The 21,635-nt window shown below is 32.6% G+C and overlaps 1 long non-coding RNA gene across 2 annotated transcripts; it reads left to right on the forward strand.

Annotated features, from left to right (window-relative positions):
• The first annotated feature begins 2,037 nt into the window (after positions 1–2,037).
• LOC311589298 lies at positions 2,038–21,015 on the forward strand. 2 transcript variants are annotated; one of them, XR_014776490.1, is made up of 4 exons: positions 2,038–2,111; positions 4,166–4,366; positions 19,058–19,121; positions 20,055–21,015. It is a non-coding gene; the product is annotated as an uncharacterized lncRNA (long non-coding RNA). The 2 variants fall into 2 exon arrangements; XR_014776491.1 differs by having other exon boundaries at positions 2,070–2,353.
• The last annotated feature ends 620 nt before the right edge of the window (positions 21,016–21,635 follow it).

Here is a 21,635-nt window from a genome sequence, read left to right on the forward strand (position 1 = left end):
CTGCCTCCTGAGTGCTGGGATTAAAGGCGTGCGCCACCGCGCCCGGCTAGTTTTAGTAATTCTTGAGTGATGTCTCTATACTGGGCTTTGGTTTACAGAAATCATTTTGCTGCTCTGAAATTATATATTCTCTATATATGTATGTTTATTAATAACATATATGTCATATATATGTACATATATTGACTACACGTCATGGAGTGAGTAATGTAATTCAGTATTTTTTCATATGAATTAAATGCCTGATAGAAATAAGTAACACAACAAAATGTGGGAGTAGAAAGAACTGCCCTAATAAAACTCATGACTCAAATTTTTTTTAAAAAAGTTAGTTGGCATGTAAATTTTGAAGGATATGTAAACTGATAAATTGATAAATTGATAAATTATTATAAGTTAAATTCACTCAGGAAAATTAAGGAAGCATCTTTATTTTGTTAATATTTTGCTTGTTAACAACAACACCATCCTATTACCTCCCAGAGATCCATTGTTCATGCACTAAAATAGCAATAATATCTATCATTGGTTGCTGGACAATTTAGAAATATTTAGGGAAAATATATGATAAAGTAAAATAAGTCTTAACATTGTGTGAAATGTATTCAATATCAAGTGTTACTTCTTATGTCTAATCATACATATTTATGTTTTCTACATGTAACTTGTACCAGTGACATCAGAAGAGTTTTATAGTGTGTAGGACTTTATGGCAGTGTTCCTGGCTTGGAATATTATAGATTTATTTTCCTATCTAACCATCTTTGAAGCAGACTTCAGTAGAATTGGTCAGCAGTGAATCTAAGCCTCCTCACAATCAATGATAATTTCTCAGATCAAACCTTTAGCTTTTTCACTATCAACCAAAGACCAACTACCCTATAAAATTCCATTCAATGAGATGTGATCATATTTATTAAATGGTTATATTACCAATTACTTTATTTTTTAATTCTACTGTTATTGAAATATTTTAATGTCTAAATATTTTATCAGTGTTATCCATTACATTTATTTTATGTAATACTTGAGAACAAGTGACATTTTATGGGAAAGTTGTAGGAGAATTACAGCTTGTACCTCTTCATTATAAATTTAGTAATATTAATTTCCATGGCTACACTAAAATGACACATTGTACTTTATTATAATAATAGATAAGTAGACTATAAATCTTAAAATGTTTTGTACTTTTTTATGATTTAATTATGTTCTCTGACAATTTTTACTACTTACATAATACACCTTTCCCTTTAATATCACACTTCTACTTACTTTTCTCCCTCTGTTTTTATCCTTCTTTCTCCATTACAATTTCCCTAATCACACATGCATACACACACATTTACATACATACATACATACATACATACATACATACATACGTACATAGATAGTCACATACATATATTTACAGATTATGACCCAGTCTTGTAACAATAATCATCTGTGTGGTAATGGACTTCAGTTGCTATAAAAATATAAATGTGTTTACAATGGCTGTGTCATTACCTAAATATAACATTTCTCAACCCTTCCCTCTATTCTCTTGCTCTTACATTTTTTTTGTTTTCTCTTCTTAAATATCCTTGTGCCTTATAGGAATGTTTTAACTTCCTCTTTAGGACTAAGTACTCAACTGTTAACTCTCTAAGCATATTAAGTGGCCTTGAGTTTCTGTATTCCCATTGTTTACTTCAAAGAGGAATATCTTTGATTATGAATCACAGTTATGTTATACTGAGAATAAATATAAATATTAAGGTTTTAATTGATGTTATATGAATTTAGCTAAGCAGTAATTGTGAATTACTACCAAGATTGTGATCTTCCTAAGCTTTTGATTTTTAACCATGCTTTCAGTATCAGACTGGTATTAAATGAAAACCAAAGATTAGAGAAGTTACCAAATTAAGAGTCACACCACTGGCCGACTCTTGATAGGCAGATTGGAGCTGGAATTCACAGAGTTTGTAAATAGGTTCGTCAGTTGATGCCAGCCCTGCACCAATCTGGCACAAGGCTCGCTGCTTCAGCTCAAGGATGGAGGACACAGGGTTCTACACTTCTATTAATCACAGAAAACCTCCTTCAAGAATCTCCTTCATCAGGTAACTGAGAGGCTGTGACATGACCCCATTATAACCTTCCTCCCTGTGTTTAACTGATGTTAAAATCTGGCACAGTGGGGAGAGGACCATGGTAGGAGACGACCCTCCGAGTTGATAGCTACACCATCGTTGGAGTCCTGCCTGACTCAGCCCTTCATTCTTACATGAGCAGTGCTCACGTGGAGACAGCCAGGGTGTCCTTCAGCCACTGGGGTTGTTCCAGACTCCAAGCAACCTCCCAGGTAACTCAGGATTATTTTTAGTGGCCTCAGGTGTACCTTCACCAACCCCAAGGTCTTACTCTACAGCTCAGCTGTTCAGAAACGTGAGGCAATCCTTCTGTCTCAACATCCCAAGTACAGGGAGCTCAAATATACACTAGTACAGTTCACAAAATTGTCATTTAAAAAATCATATGTGATTAAAGATCATAAACTATAAAGAGAAGCAAATTTCACTATCATAAAAGGTCCTCTATAGGACCTTTTCACTCTGGGAAAGCTATCCAAAAAGGAAGAAATTTCTATTTGGCAAAACAAGTTTTAACAAGATATCTGTCCTTAAATATTTGAGATACATGAAAACAAAAACAAATTATAAGATATCTAAAAGAAGTAAAACATTACTATCAGTTTGCACTGATGTTAAAATTGTGAGTAAAGGTTTAAATACTGAGAATATTAAGAACTTATTTTTTTTTCAGAATTTCTTACTAGAGGACTCATATTATTAAATCATTGATTTAAATATGTTGAGGCAATTACTTTTAATCTTTACAAATATAAACTCTAGAGTATTGTACCTTGTTTTCCTGTCTGCTATAAAGTTTGCTTTCACACTGCAATATTTTTAAGTCTTCAAAGTAAATGATTATTTGAAGTTGAAGAATTGGAAAGGAAAGATGTAATTTCAAATTGCAGTAGGGGAAATTAATTCAGTCTTACAGACGATTAAATTCAGGTCTATTAGTTCTTAAAACCTTATATTTATTGAAAATGTTGCTTTCCCTTAAATTAGCTACCATTCTTCATCTTCCATTCCCCAACCCTTCCATGCAACTTCCAACATGCAGTGCTTCCCTATAATCCAGCTGCAACTCCCAGTATCTGTCTGGATCCCCCTCTGGGTGGAGTCTCTAAGAGAACATCTATGTTGGGCTAATATCTGTTTATAAATGAGTATATACCATGCATGTCTTTCTGGGTAGAGGTTACCTCATTCAGGATGATCATCTCTAATTCCATTCACTTGCCCACACATTTCAAGATTCCCTTGATTTTAATAGCTGTGTAGTATTCCATTGTAGAAATGCACCACAGTTTCTTTATGCATTCTTCATTTTTATATTTCTATAAATTTTTAATAAATACAATTTTGTCTTCTCATCTACTTTTTAATTATATCTCTTTTGAGTTAATTTCATCATGTTCCTCTAGAAGTCATTAGAAATTTTAACAAAATACAGGTTGAATCACTTTCTAGCAGCGTTCCTATCTTCAAATGATAGCAACAGAGACAATTTTTTTTTTCTTAAAAGTCTAAGAGGACAAGACAACAAGTCCTTTCCTTTCCATTCAATGCACAGATTTTCTTTTCTACATTTTCTCATTATTGCTTACCTAATGAAAGAAAAAAACCATTGGGTGATTTTTCTCAAATTAATAATGAGGGCAATAAAGTTATAAAAAGATATGGAACTGAAACTAAGTCCAGCTCAAAAAAGTTTAGATTTTATTTTAGAGTTGAATAAAGTGATATGCTTCCATAAAATGTTAGCTCATATCTGCACAGTAGTGGTGCTAATCTACTGGGAAGCATAGACTTGGGTGTATGCCCTGATGTATATACTTGTGGAGCACTAAAACTCTATTTCAGTTGTAGTGCAGATGGAGTAGTTAAAGGCAATGTAAAAGGAAATGAACATAAGTGACTTAAGCCATTTTTACACCCAACATCACCTTGTAACTTGTTTTAGGCGCCATGTAAGAATGATGTGAGATGCTCTTTTAATACACAAAACAGCAAGGTTGAGTCAGAAAGTGCCCTTCTTCTAGGACACAGAAATAACGTCAGGACAAATAAGATTACCTCCTTTAACATGAATGCCATTGAAGTAACTGAGAGCACTACCATTTATATAAGATGGAACTAAGCCATGCTTGGGGACTGAATATTCAGGAAGTAACAGCTGTTACTAAAGGAAACAGAAAGAATTCCATAGGCATGAAGGAAGAAAAAGCAACAAAGAATGACTGGTAAGACAATGAACATACTGATGAGAAAAATATCAATATTCTATATTTTGTATTGATTTAAAAACAGAAATTTACGAACCAATTAATTCTGAGTACGATAATTTACCTATGGAAAAAAAAACATTTACTGTATTGTGTTTTAATATCTGCTGATTATCATGTGATTGGATGTGGTTTACTGAATTCAAAGAAATTGTGAATTGGTGGGATGGTATTTTGAAGGAATAAAACCACAGCAAAAAACTTAACAAGCAATCTTTGAAAGTGTTCAGCATGCATTGAGGTCACTTGGAATACACACACACACACACACACACACACACACACACACACACACATATATATGTATGTGTGTGTATACATATATATACTATACTATACATATATATACACTATAAACTGTAAATATATATTATTTATGTTTTATATTAATGACATAAAATAAAATAATTTTGAATATTTTAAAATAAAAAATAAATCTTTTTATGCTTACTCTGGATACTATTTTATTTAATATGAAATATAAGTTTCTTTTTAATATCAGACTTTACTGTAGTTTCTTATTAGATATCAATTAGCATTTAGTATTGAAGATATACAGGAAAAATAAGTTTAAAATTTTACAAAAATAGAGTTAAAAAATTTTTATTTAAAAGCACACTTAATCTTTTCAACTGTGTCTTGAATTTAGTTCATTTTTTATTTTTACCTTATTTATATTATTACACATATATAAAATAAACTATCTACAGCAAGAGGAACAATGAAACAATTATAAATTATATAAATGTTACTTTCTTAAGTGTTTTGGCTACTTATATTTGAAAGCCTTTAAGAACACATCTTTCCTATCTTGGTGAGCCTAAAATTCTGAAAGTAAATCAATATCTATCATGTTTTGTCATTATCAATTTAAAACATCTATCTGGAACTAAAAACATCTTAACTGCTAAACATTTAAGCTTAACTGTAAATCTAAACTATCTATCTGGTCTTCAACCATATCAGAGACTTGAAAAGGAATAAAATTAACTATCTGAGTTAGGGGTGCAGTTTCTCAGCTTCATAAAAGAGAAGATGATAGAGACAGTTTGTTACCAGAGCATTCACTCAAAATTCTCTATAATGCTGGAGCATCATCTTCAGCCTCCTGGTCTAATATAACTGACAGATATATTTGTGAGGCAGGAACTATTGAGAACTTTTTTACTTTGTCTTGTCAGAGTTTGGCCTTTGACTCTGCCTGCATCCAAGCTTGCCCTTTTTTTAGTCATAATTCTGTCTGTGTTAGAAATGACAACATATTTCTTGTTGGTTTGTTTGTCACATATGAAGCCATCTCCTAAAGAGGTTCTTTGATGCTCATTTTTATTATTGATATTTTGAAATATCTATTGTATGGTGTGGTTGATTTTTCCACAACATTTTGTGAATACATACTTTCATTCAACATTTCATATGTATAAATTTAGATATGCATATAAATATAATTGTATGTATCAATATAATTATATAGAATAAATATGTTCTTTACATCCATCCAATACAGTTGAATTTATACCTTAGTAGTAAGAATTAAGTATAGAGATAATTCATGTATAATGATAAAGAAAGGGAAAAAAAAGAGAATATCAACCATAGTGCTAATAAAGCAAATATTATTATGTGTAAATTCTAATTCTCATAAGCATTGCTGCTTCTTTAAGTGTCTGAGAATGATTCTTTTGATGGATAAAAACAGTAGAAGCCTACCCAGTGGATTATAAGATGGTAGCAACATGACTCTGAGTTGTTAAAATTATAACCTGTGTTTTAGAATAAGGTAGAGCAATAAATAAATAAATTCAATAAACAGATAAACAAGGTTATTTTTATTTATTGGTAAATAATTTTGTATATTGATGAAAAATAAGTTCAATATTGATAAATTGGTATATAATTCAAGTTTAAGATTATTCTTCCCAGACATTAAATATATTTCTACTTTAATATGAGGTAGTGTACTCATACAACTCAAATATGATCCAAGGTTTACTTCCAATTCATTGAAGGTGGTATTGCAGTCTTCTTAGGATATTTGAATAAAAGAAGTTAATTTTTAGTAGATCAATTCTTGGCCATGTCAATGACTAGTCTATTTTCATCACAAAAATATACATCTGAGGTTTAACAGATAGATATGATTCTACAGATAGATAAGGTAAAATAGTTAGATAATGGCTTCAAAAACCTCTGTGACCCACAGAATATGTCATTTTTAAAGATGTTTTTATAGTTTTAAGGATTCTTTGAAATTAAGACATGTTAACTCCTGGCAACAGTGAACATATCTCATCAAAATTTGTGAACATCAAAGAACCTCATTATGGAAATGGGTTCAAATGTGGCAAACCAGCAACTGTGCAAAAATGTCCTCATTTTGACCACTGAGAGAATTCTGCCTAAAATAGGCAAGCTTGGATGTAGGTGGAGTCAATGGCCAACTCTGACAAGTCAGGGTAAGCAAGTCCTCTATAGTCCCTGCTTCACAAATATGTCACCTAGTTATAATGGTCCAGAAGGCTGAAGAAGATGTTTCAACATTATAGAGAGTTTTGGGTGACTGTCTAGGCAGCAAACTGTCTCTATGATTTTCTCATTTTGTAAGTGGCTAACTTGCACTTCCTATTTACTCAGATAACTAATTTTATTCCTTCTCAAGTCTCTGATGTGGTTGAGGGTAGATAATTGTTTAGGGTTAAGATATTTTTATGTCAAGATAGATGTCTTTAGGTCGCTAGAGATGAGATATGGTAGATAATGATTTACATTCAGAATTTTAGACACAAAAAGATAGGAAAATTGTTTTCTCCGTGGTTGACAAATAAAAATAGGCAAAACTCTATGAATGTAACTTTTATATAATTCCAGAACATTTTGTGGTTCCTCTTCCTGTATGTAGTTTATTGTGTATACCTGTAATAATATAAATGTATATGTAAAAGTAAAAAATAATAATATAAGAAAAAATTAATAAGCAAAGTATACACAAAGTACCATGACTTATGTAGTGAGCAAGAGAAAATATTTTAATATGTTTTATTATTTATTCATATTACATCTCAATTGTTATCCCATCCCTTGTATCCTCTCATTCCTCCCTCCCTCTCAGTTTTTCCTTAATCCCCTCCCTTATGACTGTGACCGAGGGGGACCTCCTTCCCCTGTATATGCTCATAGGGTATCAAGTCTCTTCTTGGTAGCCTGCTATCCTTCCTCTGAGTGCCACCAGGCCTCCCCAACAAGGGGACGTGGTCAAAAATCGGGCACCAGAGTTCACGTGAAAGTCAGTCACCACTCTCCAGTCAACTGTGGGGAATGTCCTGTCCATTGGCTCGATCTGGGTTGAGGTTTGAAATTCACTGCATGTATTGTCCTTGGCGGGTGCCATAGTATGAGCGGAACCCCTGGGCCCAGATTTGCCCATCATAATGTTCTTCTTGTAGGCTCCTAAGACCCTCTGGATCCTTTTATTTCCCCATTCTCCCTTGCTCTCTCACTTAGAGTGCCAATAGGAAGTCTTCCTCTATGCTCTACTTTTCTGATAAGAGAAGACATTCATGGGACATGCCTCTTGGGATAGTGAATATATACCATTTGAGTCTTTCTGCTTCTGGGTGACCTCACTCATTATGATCATTTCTAGTTCAATCCATTTGTCCACAAATTTCTGAAATTCCTTGTTTTTAATAGCTGAGTATTATTCCATAGTGTAAATGTACCACAGTTTCTTTATCCATTCTTCTACTGAGGGACACTTAGGCTGTTTCCATGATCTGGCTATTATGAATAAGGCTGCTATGAACATGGTTGAGCAAATGTTCTTGTTGTGTGCTGGAGTACTTATGGGTATATTCCAAAGAGGGGAATAGTTGGGTCTTGGGGAAGCCTTATTCCCAGTTTTCTCAGATAGCTTCAGATTTTTAAAAAATTAACTATTCTGAGACTTTTATGATAACTGTGAATAGTTTGATAGATGTTAAGCTCTGATAACTTTTATTTAGCATTTTAACATGTAATGCTGTTAATTGCATAACTGATGGAATTGAACCTTATCTTTGACTAGTCTACCACATGAGTATTTTCATTCATGTTTGTGCTTTTACTTATAGTACAAGCATGTTGCATATATTTTGTATTATGAAAAGATTTCTTTCAAACCTGACTTTCCAAAAAGAAATTATGCATTGAACTTTTACCTTTTATATATCAATTCAGATGATTAAAATGCAATTATGCAATAAACTCTTTTGCCAATCTCATAAACACATACTTCTCATATGCATGATTTATCCATCTAAAACATCAGAAATACCAATGCTTTTTTAAAAAGTAATTACTAGTTGAATTATAATAACAAAGTCACAAATACAGGAAGAGAAGTTTGCTTTCTATTTGAATATAGGCTATATCAAGCAGTCTGGAGATTATAGAAACAAGTAGTAATCATTTAGCTAAATATAAAAAATCTTTAGTCTTTCTTAAAATTTTGAGAATTGCCACTATGGGGCTTACCCATGGCTTGGGAATGAATGGAAATGCAGAAAGTTGATGGCACTGTGATTCTCATTGGTTACATCCAAGTTTAAAATTAACATATCTGTTAAATGTCATGAAATGCAATGGTTGCAATGGTTACACAGCTGTCAATAAAATCCAGTAACAGCTAGTAAGGACACAAGCAGAGAAAATAACAGGAAAGAGTAGAAATGTGGATGTCGGCAGCAGGAGTTATTGGTTTGAATTAAATAATGCAATGACTCCCTGGATGAATGATGTCCTACTGCTTGCATTTTAAAAATAAATTGTTTCACTGAATTATACCAGCACTTTTAATTATAATGAGTGGAGTGAATCCATGAGTGTCTACAAACCACTTATGGTTCACTATGAAAAGTATTTATTATAAGGTGGTATAAAAGTTGCATACTGGTGCTTCATCCAGAACAGTTCTGAATCCTCAGCTCAAATCACAGGTATAGACTGTGATGAGAATTACATTATGACCACACTAAAAAGCTTTTTAACTTCATCAGTGTTTTCCCAGTCAGTTTTACAAGTAAACATGATAAGCTATGGTCTCCAGGTAACTAATTTTTTTTTCTGCAGATGCAAGAAGGTGTTTCATACACATTTAAAATCCAGTGTTATTATTGAAGGGGTAATGTACTAATATGATTGAGTCTATTTTAAATAGTTGATAGCAATTGTGAGCTGAAGTATTAGAGGAAAGTTCTGTCTGCAGACAACAGCTTCAGTCTCATTGTAGAGGTCTAGGGGCCTTTTCTTACAGATACCATATGTATTTCTGGTTTGACTAAACTATCCCTATGACTGCTTCAGCCAATTCCTTATTATCAGACTCTTAGGAAGCTCTTCCTATGTGTTCTCTTTCTGAAACTGACCCTTAGTGAGTAACATCTCACCTCGTTGGCTAACAAGCACGGCTATTGCGTGCATCATCATAACACTAGCTGAAACTGGGAAAGATAATGCATTTTAATTGATTTTCTTCAAATCTGCACAATTCAATCAACTTACTGCCTGGGCCAGCAAGTTCCATCATCATTTCTACTCAGGGAGTTCGTTTGGAGTCAATCCTGAGTAAAGTACGCTTAGTTAAATTCATTTTTCAAACAATTTTGGTATGCCCATTTTTCCTCTTTCTGGGTTTAATGATAAAGCATAAAGATGCAAAATTGTGTGCTTATAGAAGAGATGAAGAATAGCGGACTTGGAAACACTAGCAGTATCTCTGACTCGGCACTTTTATTATTTTTCAAATTTAGGTTTTCTTTGATACTACACCTTGTTTACCTGGTAGGGAGCAAGGTGTTCTCTATCAGTGTCCTTCCTGTCTTCATGATTCTTCAGGATCTCCATGATATCAGATGTGGCCCCAGATTCTCCTAACTGTATTGTAGTAAACTGAAGGAATAAATGTGAAATTAAATTTGACAGTAGAGAGAACAGTAGAAAGCAATTGCTTTCTCTCCTCATTAATTTTTCTTAATTCTTTCTTTTTCTAATTGTGCTTCTATGATGGACAAAATTTTCTACTTTCTTTTAGTCATTCACTTTTCAATATTACTCATCCATGCTGGCTTAACATCTCTCCTCTTACCTCATTGATCTCATATCTTTGTTCATAGAAGGGTTTATCTGTAATTTCTCTCTTCAATCTGCCCTTTAGCTTTTCCTTTCTTGTGTATTATAAGATTATTGTGAAATTTCTTTCCTCACAGCATGAGTAGTTATGAGTATGGGCTATGTCCAGACTCACATGCTCTAATAATATACCTACACAAAACAGCTGCGAGACCTAAGGCAAATGTTTAACTTCCATTTTCCTCTTCTATAATATGTGAATTGAAATTTCAATTAGTTGTGAGATATGGAAAGACATATAACAGAGAATAGGGCTGCAAAAAGAAATGCAAAATGTCCCCATCAATTAATTGAAATATATCTTCTGTTCCAAATGCACCTAAGTTCTATTTCCCTGAGTATTTCTAACTCTTGATTATTTTCTTTCAATTTGTCTATAACTATTTTTTTCTCCTATTATAATTTTTGCCTCTTGAATTCTACATTACTCCTTTCTCCTGTTTGTATCTAAAATTATTTTATAGTTTTGTTAATGAGCACATTCACCAGCAGACAATGAAGAAAGTATGGAATTTGAGTATGTTACCCTAAATTATTAATTTTCTCTACATATAAGACAGAATATCATTTTCAGTATTGGAATTTTACTTTCAGAAGAGAAGGGGATTCATTTGCTTGGGTTCTGTTTATGTTTTTCTTTTCTGCGTGTGTTTTTGAAACAGGTTCTCAACTGTATATCTTTGGATTACCTGGAACTTACTATGCTGTCCTCAGATTCATAAGGGTTGTCTATTTATGTTTCCTGACATCTGGGATTAAATGCCTATGCAGCCATGCCTAGCCAAGGGAAAAGTGCTAATTGTTGGAAACTCAAATAGATGTTTTTATTTTCATGATGTATTAGGTTTTTTTCATTCATATGATTAAATTAGTATTCTTAAATCACTGATACTCTTATGTATAAAAATTAGTGCATGTTTTAAGAAATGAGTAAAGACATGATTTGTCTTTGTTTGAAGACCATAGTTTACTTATACTAACCCATGTTGGATAGCTTATTGCTGTGTCAGATTTATTGCACTAGACTTCTCTTGTTTTCTTTGTCATAATGCCTTTGCAGTATTTACTCTGGCAAGTAATTTCTCCATTACAGACAGCTTAATTAGAGTTCCTAAAGACTCTTCACACACTTTCATATAAATGCACTTGTATACTCACCATTCCTTTTCACACTGTGTAATGAATATCAATGCTTTGTTCATGTAAGCACCTCAGAGGCAATGTTTTTCACCAACAATGCAAAAAAATTTGCTTTCTTATGATTTTGATTGTCATGTTGTTAAAAGGTTGCACCTTGGTAATCTTCAAGCTAACACATTCTTTATTCAATAATTTTAAATTTGACTTTCTAAAAACAAGTAGTAATTTTACAGAGTAACATGTCTTAGTGTGGCATGTCAACGAATATATGCAATGAATACTTAATATCAGAGATAACTTAACACTTATAATTCATGTTTATACCAATAAGGGATATACATGTCTGATTGGTAAGTACTTACCACAAATGAATATAAAGCTTTGTAGTATTTAATAATTTGTAATTCCATATTCAGGTTAATGATTTGCTCTGGCTTCTTATCAGCTATATTAGCACTGTTTACATACAGAAACAGTAGTGAAAAAACCATGGATTTGAATCATACACAGGAAGAAATTGAGCAATCATTATTTTAGTACCTTGAATAAAACTACATTCTGAAGAGTTACAAACATTATATCATATTAAAAATACATGTCACTAATATACAAAATTAAACTGTGTTCATAGAGCATTCTAGACGACACCTGTCCATATGAAAGCTGCAGGTTTTCAGGTTTGGTTGGTGGGAATTTAGTAATCCAGCTATGTTTGAGTAATTTCTACTCATGCTTGTATCCCCTCACCCCTACACCTATCAGTAAACCTAGTCAAATTCATTGTTTTACGTAGTTGGATTTTGGTAGTATCCTTACTTTGATATATCATTGATTCCATATCTAGAAAAAGGAGAAATCTGTTACCATCTGTTATCATATATAGTACTATGAAACAATAGTCATTTTACATTTATTTAGGTATAATCATACTTGGAATAAAAACCAGTGGTAGATTTTTTTCCATTTCTGGATGTTTTTGTCTATAGAACAAACATCAGAAATAAGAACACATATGTATGTTATAATAAATGAATTTTGTTAACAGCCTTCAATGGATAATATAACATGAATTTCAACAATTAATTTTATATAAAAGAATCTGAACCATTTACACATGTAGCACTTTTCTCCTTAAATGATTTCATAAAGGAGTTAATTTAATTTATTACACCACATTCTTAGATAAGTTTACTCTTTTTTCTTACACAATATAATGTAATATAACCATTATAATGAAACTGAAATGTCAGCCCAAGGTGACATTATATGGGAGAAGTTGCCAAACACAGATCATCTGTTTGTATTATAGTTTTGTCGATCCAGTTTTATTGACAAAGGAAAACATAAAACTAGAGAGGTGGTTTTATTTTCAGGCTTTTTGTAGGTCATCCTTACAAATTCCAGATCCTCCTCTCCCTTTAGTGTAAACTGTCAGACATCCCACTGAGCCATCTTCTGGATGCCTCATTGAAAACCTCTCCATGTGTTTCTGAATGATTTGAACCCCGTGAGGAGAAAAAACATAAATTATGCCTTTTTACTGGAACAATTGCATATCTCAAAGGGTTCAGGGGTAGATGTGTTTTCCAATACATAAAAAATGAGAAATGACAGAAAAATGCATCGTTTCAATTCAATTTAACCCAATAAAATTAATTCATCACATAACATAAAACAAAGAAACAGTTCATATTTCCACATTATCCTGAAAAGACAGAGGTCCTAGTAAAGGAAAAATAGAAATGATAAAGTGCTTTCACATTTATAAAAATGAATTAGTAACCGTCTCTATTGCTAATATTTGAAAAATTAAGCAAAGTTTAAATTAAACAAATTTCTCATTGAATTTTGAAAAATATGTGAAATCAGCATAGTCATAAAATGGTAAATAATAGCATAAGAGTACCACATATAGGAAATAAGACTGAAAGTAACTCAAATACTGTTAGCATCAGATTTACACATAAAGTACTATAATAAACACTGTAAGTAGATGTTGGTATTATTCAATCATCATGTATGTAAATACACTGTTGGAAAATTAGCATAAGTTTGAATTTTGAACTATGAATTTTGTTGGAACATGGAACAAATTTAGGGTAAATGAATTTATCAGTGTTTTTTCAAGACTTCTCTGTGGTTACTTTTTATTTTATTTTATTTTTTATATGCTTGTATTTAAGTTCACTCAGCACCATAGATATCAGAAGATGATGTCAGATCATTTGGAAATGGAGTTACAGAAAGTTGTAAATCACCATAAGAATTCTGAGAATTAAACCTGACTATTTGGACAGAACAACAAGTGATTTTAAATTCAGAGTCTCATCGCCAGGGTCTTTTTTGTAATAAGTTTTTTTTAATTACTAGTGTTATTTCCATTACATTAAAATGTTATTAAAATATGGTAGTCATAGGAGGAAAAAATACAAACGTTGAAGCTTCTGATGAATTTTATTCCTCATATTCAATAAAGAGACAACAGAAAATTTATGTTTAACTTGTTGATGATTGCTGTTTAGGTCAAGAACTGGACAAAAATCTTGGAGTGTAAATTTCAATTTTATTTTTCAGAGGCACGGTAGATAGGGAAGGATATTGTACTGGAATGTTAACCAAGCAACATGGTAGCTCTGGCAAGGGATCACAACAACAACAAAAAACCTCTATGTTTATGGGATAAATTGGAATCCAGACATGTTCTGGATTGCAGTATGATCTGGCTCGATTACAGACGTGCCTTTGATGCACACCTTTATTTCAAGCAATGAAGCTATGTTTAGTTTATAGAAGGAAACAGGCATGATGGAAACTGACTTTTGATTGAGGTAGAGAAAAAATGACAATTCAGAGAAATATTTGGCAGGTTAGTCATAGATAGAGTACGTGAAATTCTTAGAAAAATGGGAGAAGAAAGAGGCTACTTAAGAACATCAGAGAGAGAGGAAAGTTGATACTTACTGTTTCTTACTGGGACAGTTTTACAGAGACAGATTGCAGAGAGGAGAAGCTAGATGCAAATCTTCACCAGAGAATGAGAAGGAGCCAAAAGATTAAAACATAATCCTAGAATTAGTTTGAAGCCTAGCAAAGCAATGTAGTCAGAAGCCAAGAGGAGCCATTTTGAATCAGTAAGCTTGGAGAGCAGCTAATGCCAAAACAGCTAAGTAATCTGAGGAAAACCAACCATCCAAAGTTCAGAAAGAGTTAGAAAGACATGGAACGGCTCTCAACTCATGCCCTCCTCTGAGGAAATAAAACATTTATAGGATATCAGCTTGAACATATATTCATTGTCTTTAGTCGTCTAAATTAAGCCAAATGAATAAGTGAGGTTTGGAAAATTCCAGTTCTTCCACTTGATTTTAAAACTTGGTGGCGCTATATGATGAAACATATTATTTCTTTCTTGTGTCAGAGGGAAGAATAAGAACCTGTTTTCATCTTCTCCGTTGTACTAGTTACAGCAAAGAATGCAGATGAGTGGATAGCACAAAATATTAATCTTCCTAATGAAGTGTGTTGAAAAGCTGCCACAGATAAGAGACATTATTCTGGCTTGTTTCCTACTGCATATATCATATAATTAATAAACTCTAAAAGTTCACCATGTTAAGAATGTCACACTTACTTATAAAATAAGGATATGATCTGTAGTACATTAATATTCAGTATATCCATATGCCTTTAACAACCCTCCTTTGCTCCAAACTCTGACCTTCTAATACAATTACTTATTCCATCAGAGATAGAACTGAATAGCTATTGAAACTCTCATATCCATAGCCAGTCGTATTTGAGAATATAATACTTTTTTATATTTCTTTGTACTTAGGACATTCATACATATTATTTATTGTTTGTTTTAATGTACATATACAGGGGGAGGTAATCCCCCTCAGGAACAGTCATAGGGGAGGGGAGTAAGGGGAAAATGGGAGGGAGGGAAGAATGGGAGGATACAAGGGATGGGATAACTATTGAGATGTAACAAGAATAAATTAATAAAGGAGAAAAAAAGAGAAATAATTATTTCTGAAGTGTGAGTATGTGATCAATTGACAGAGACAATGAGAACAGATTTACTTCTTACCAGTAATTTACTCTTCTTTGGAAATTTAGTAGAGGAATGCAATTATTCCATTTAAATGACAGCCATTCGATAAATTAAACTTAACCAGAACATATGCAATTACTTAATGGCAATTTAATTTGAAATATGTTTAACCCAATACTTACCTTCACTACTGTCACTACTCTCTGAAATATCAATCATTTGTGGTTTTGTACACCGTGTATGAATAATTATATCCTTAAGAGTTAACTAGGTTTTCAGAAAATTTACTTTTCTGAAATAAAAGTAAATAAATAAATAGTAATATGAGTTGAAAATGTTAATATATTTTCTTTATTAAGGTTTATTTTAAAAGGCAAATGTATGTATATATTGTATGTGTATACCAATATATATATATTTTTTTTTCTTGTATATGAATATGATCCAGTAAAAAAAGGAAAGTAAGAACATCACCTTTACTTAGCTTTTGGTTATGAAAGTAGTATAAGTGTGCATGTGCATGCATATGTGTGTGTATGTGTGTATGTGTGTGTGTGTGTGTGTAACGAGGCTTATCTATGTATGTTACACTGGCATCCATAATTAGATCTTTTTGCCTCACATTTCAAGTACTAATAGCCTCAAGGCTTGTGCTAATATGTCATGTGACACTACAATTTTTCATAGGTAAATTTCAGGTATGTTGGAGGTGGATATGAGGCCTCAAGAAATTAAAGTACAAGATAATTAAAACACTAAGTATGGCATAAATGAAACATTAAGTTTTGTAACTAAAGGAACAAAAGACATGTAGAATTCACAGTAACCATTGTCTGAGTAGTTATCAATATAGATAAAGATGTTACAACATTCATCAGATCAAGTATCATTTTTTAGGTATAATTTAAGCAATAGTGAAATGAAAGAGTCTAATATTAAAAACCCAAAATTTGTGCATGAAGTGAATTTTAGTTTACAATAAGCATTATAGAGTTTATCAGTGAAATCTTGCTACGGTTTACTCCAAGAATTACCACAATAATAATTTGACATGAGAATTTTACTGCTCTCTTGGTTTACTCAGGAAACCAAAGAACCTCCTTATGGAGATGTTTTCAAATGTGGCAAACAAGCCAAGGGGCAAAATGTCCTTGTTTCTACAACAGACAGGATTCTGCCTAAAAAAGGGCAAGCTTGGATGCAGGTGGAGTCAACGGCCAAACTCTGCCAAGACAGGGTATGCAAGTCCTCAGTAGTTCCTGCCTCACAAATATGTCTATCAGAAGGCTGAAGAAGATGTTCCAATATTATAGACAGTTTTGGGGGACTATTTAGGTAGCAATCTGTCTCTGTCATCTTCATATTTGGAAAGCTACTAGTCTACACTCCCTGTATATTCAGATAATTAAGTTTATTCTTACTCAAGTCTGTGATGGAGCGGAAGGCCAGGTAGCTTAGTTTTACTATGAAGCTTATATATTTAGGAGTTAAGATATTTTTAGGTCTAGATAGATGTTTTAGGTTGATAATGACAAGATATATTGGCAATTGATTTACATTCAGAATTTTAGATGAACCAAGATAGGAAAGATATTCTCTTTAAGACTGTCAAATACAAATAGCCAAAACACGGAGAACGTAACATTTATATGGTTCCTGACTGTGTTATAGTTCTTCTTGCTATTGGTAGTTTATTATATGTATGTGTAATAATATAAATGTATGTATAAAAATAAAAATATTAATTAATAAAATATTGATAATGATTTACATTCAGAATTTTAGATGTGCCAAGATAGGAAAGATATTTTCCTCAAGGCTTGCAAATACAAATAGCCAAAATACTAATAATCTCATATTTATATAATGCCTGATTATGTCATGGTTCTTCTTCATGTAGGTAGTTTATAGCATATATGTATAATAATATAAGTGTATATGTAAAAAATAAAAATAAATAAAAAGACACCAAACATAATGAATTTTATTATTGCTTATATAAGAAAATACACTGTATAAGCCCCTGGCAAGAAAATTATTATTTTAGAGGATATTGTGGAACTTCAAATTACAGAATGGATCTATTGTTGCCTGAGTCCAGTTGAAAAGGGAAGAAGAAATTAAGGAACAATTAGAAGAATATGAATAAAAATAGCATGATAGTGAATTTTTAAGAGAAAAAGGAAGAAACGAGTGAGATAATGCTAAGTTCATGTCTTGCCAGATTAGGTTAATGGTTAAAACATGCTTTGGGAGAAGGAACATTATAGCAACAAAAGATCACTTCCTTAATTTTGGTTGCTCTGTTTCTTATTCGTTCAGGGGCATCTATGGCTATTACCCAGGGGGCAGTTTGATCTCTGTGTTAGAAGTCCCAGTGGTGTTCTTAAAGCAGAAATAACATTGAAACTTAACAACACTGGGTCAGGAATGGATATTATTTGCAGTAAGGAAACAAAAAGTTAGAAATAAACCCTGAAAAGAAGCCTGAATATGAATCAAGATGTGAAGAGAAGAACATATTAAATACAAATTCAAAGAGATAGCTCAAACTTTATACAAATATGTACAGAATTTATCATAACAATAATGAGAAAAACAGAAATAAAATAATAATTCCATTTTAATAAGCAGGTCAATTATAAAAATAAATAATGTTCATCTTATGTAAGTAGGAAAACTCATCTGCTTGTGAAATTTTGATTACTTTGCTTGCTAAACTTAAAAAATAAAACGCACACATATCTATTTAATGGACATTGTTGGTATTTACATGGCCATTAATCAGATTTTCTTTGTGGATATTGATGTATACTTTTTAATTTGAATATTGAAGATGATTAATTTGGTTGACTCTTAGGTGTTTTAAACCATTTAATTAAATTGGGTAAATTAATTGAATTAGATAAGAATTTTATGTTTTATAAAGATTTTTAGTTTTTTTCATTTGCTATGAATGAGTGTTTTGCCTGCATATATGTATGTGTATTACATCATACTTTGTATGTTGGCCATAAGAGAGTATTAGATGCCCTGAGGTAGAGAACAGAAGTCTGTAGGAAAACAGGGTACTGGGAAACAACATCATCTCCTCAACTAGCAAGTACTCTTAGTCTCTGAGAGATCTCTTACCTTGTTATAATGTTTTTATAATCCTTATAACAAAAGACAATTATAAAACAAATATTTTGATAGTGTAGGATGAGAATACTGGATGTGCTCAACTTCAGTACCTAGCTGTCATGTATATGATGCTCTGTTAACCTACATAATTTTGTCTCAAACAGATTTTCCTGTAGATTTTGGTTATATTAAAGGACAGCAGGCTACCAAGGAGAGACCTGATAACCCGTGAGCATATACAGGGGGAGGAGGTCCCCCTCAGTCACAGTCATAGGGGAAGGGAGTAGGGGAAAATGGGAGGGAGGGAGGTATGGGAGGATACAAGGGATGGAATAACAGTTGAGATGTAATATGAATAAATTAATACAATATATTTTAAAAATTATTGGATACAACAGTAATCACAGGATAAACCCTAAATATTTCTCATATGTTTTTGAAAGTATCATAAGATATAATGATGCTAAAAGGGCAGATGTATATGCTATGTTAATGCATGGAGAATCTTAAAATGGTATTTTGAGTAGCTATTACGATTTAATTATATTTGGAGACATTTTAATATGGACATACACATTTGATCTTATTCTCTTTGTGATTATATTCTAATTATAAGTTAAAATTTTAATTAAAAGACTTTAAACAATATTGGCATAATTTATGTTAAATAGTATCTCCTTAGTCAGTTTTATAAAAAAAAGGATGATCACAATACATTAAATAAATAAAATACTATTCTTTCAAATTTTCAAAATGAGGACATTGAACTATATACTAGTTAATTAACTTTTTGAAAATGAAGAATTAATGAGGACATTGGCTTCAGTTACAGTGAAGGCTAAAAAAGTGAACTAACAGCATATCCACTGCTGTAATTTACCCACTCTCCTCATTTAGCCTAGTTGACATTAATTCTACAAGGGATATAACCACTGCACCTTAGAGAACTAACCTAATTTTCCCAAGTCCTAAGGTTGAAAAGGTGACCCATTATTAAAAATGGCTCTCAATGGGGTTGAACATTATTGTTCAAAATCATTTGCTTTCTGCTTCCAACCCATTTACTGAGAAGCAAGTAAATTATAATTAGAATATTGTAAATAGAAGTATTCCCTAAAGATAAAACATTGTGTTTCTTTCTGTTTGTTTTATAAACCACAGGATGATGAGACTTGGGCCAGAAGAAATAGCCTGCAGTACATGCATAGTTACCAAATTATGTACTGATAAGTATTTGCAAATTCAATGCTGTTACTTCATCTCCACAGATGGGTATTCTCGACTTGGTTATTCCTGAGGGACAAGACATCTTTCTGGTGTAGCACTGTGTTCCTAAGTTTGCTTTAGTAATCACAATTATATGGATTTACATAGTATTATGGATATGCATCCGAAGTATGTGGGTGTCCAACTGGCATGTCAGATACACAGCTATATAATTCCAAGTACTTTATTATTATTCCAGGAATCCACACTTGAAGTCAATATTCTAGGCAATATTTGAAAGAACTAAAAACATAAGAATTACTTGAGACAGGAAATACTTAAGACTACATGGAATGATTATGAACAGTAGTTAAGGAGAGAGCTGAATAATTATTTTTCTTAGTGTAATCAGAAATCTCTCCTTTTATAGTTTTCAAATTTGACTTCCAAATTCGTCCCTACTCTAGAGTTTCTAACTTGGAATTTCATGTATTCCTAAAATTGCTTAAGTGTCGTATTCTTGCTTTATATAGACTGTTTTCCATTCATTGCTGAAGATAATTGAAAATCAACTACCTAGTGACTGCTACCACCTGTTCCCTGACAAATAAGTGTACCATATAAAAACAATGTCTCTATATCTCCTCTTTTTGCTGTCTACTATGTCAGTAATATTAGCAGATGGCCTCTGTTTCCTTATGGGCAAGCATATACTTATATTCCTTAGAGACTCTGATTATGTTTCATGGCAGCAGCAGGTCATATCTCTCCAGACTTGTATTAATGGGTCAATTTATAGAATAGACATTCATTCATTATGCCAGCATGGTCAATGTACTGATCTGTATTCTACAGGTTTACAAAGTTTTGCCTGGTTACAGGATATGGCTAGTTTGGGATGCATATCCTCCATTGCTAGGAGTCTTAGCTTGGGTTGTCCTTACAGATTTCTGGGAGTTTCCATTGCACTAGGTTTAGAGCTTGCCCCCAGATGCTCCCTCCAATTAGAGTTCTTTTTACTAGTATTCTCTTCCTCCAGTCTTCTTTCCTTAAGTTCCCCTGTGTTCCTATATCCAATCCCCACTCAGATCCCCACTAGCTGTAATGTTTACTCTGTTTCCCCTTCACGCTGAGATTCATGTGTCCCTCTCAAATCTTCCTTGTTATTTAGCTCCTCTGAGTTTGTGGTTTGTAGCATGATTATCCTTTATTTATGGATAATATCCACTTATATATGATGAAAGATTATGCTTGTCTTTCTGAGTCTGGGTTACTTCACTGAGGACAATATTTCCTTTTTTCAGACAAGACTTAGACTGAGAGATTGGGACAAAAACCAATCCATAAAGCCTTTGATGTACAATATGTCCTGCGTATAAGATGTGCTGGGCTAAAGTTGTGCAAAAATTGTAGGAGTGGCCAAGAAAATGACTTGTTCAGATTGAGACCCATACCAAGAGTGAGACCCCATCACTGAGGATACTCAATGAAGGACAGGGAATCAGATGAATATCCCAGAGAAGCAGGATAGAACCA

Source organism: Acomys minous, assembly GCF_964271855.1.
Source record: "Acomys minous genome assembly, chromosome: 18".
Lineage (NCBI taxonomy): Eukaryota > Metazoa > Chordata > Mammalia > Rodentia > Muridae > Acomys > Acomys minous.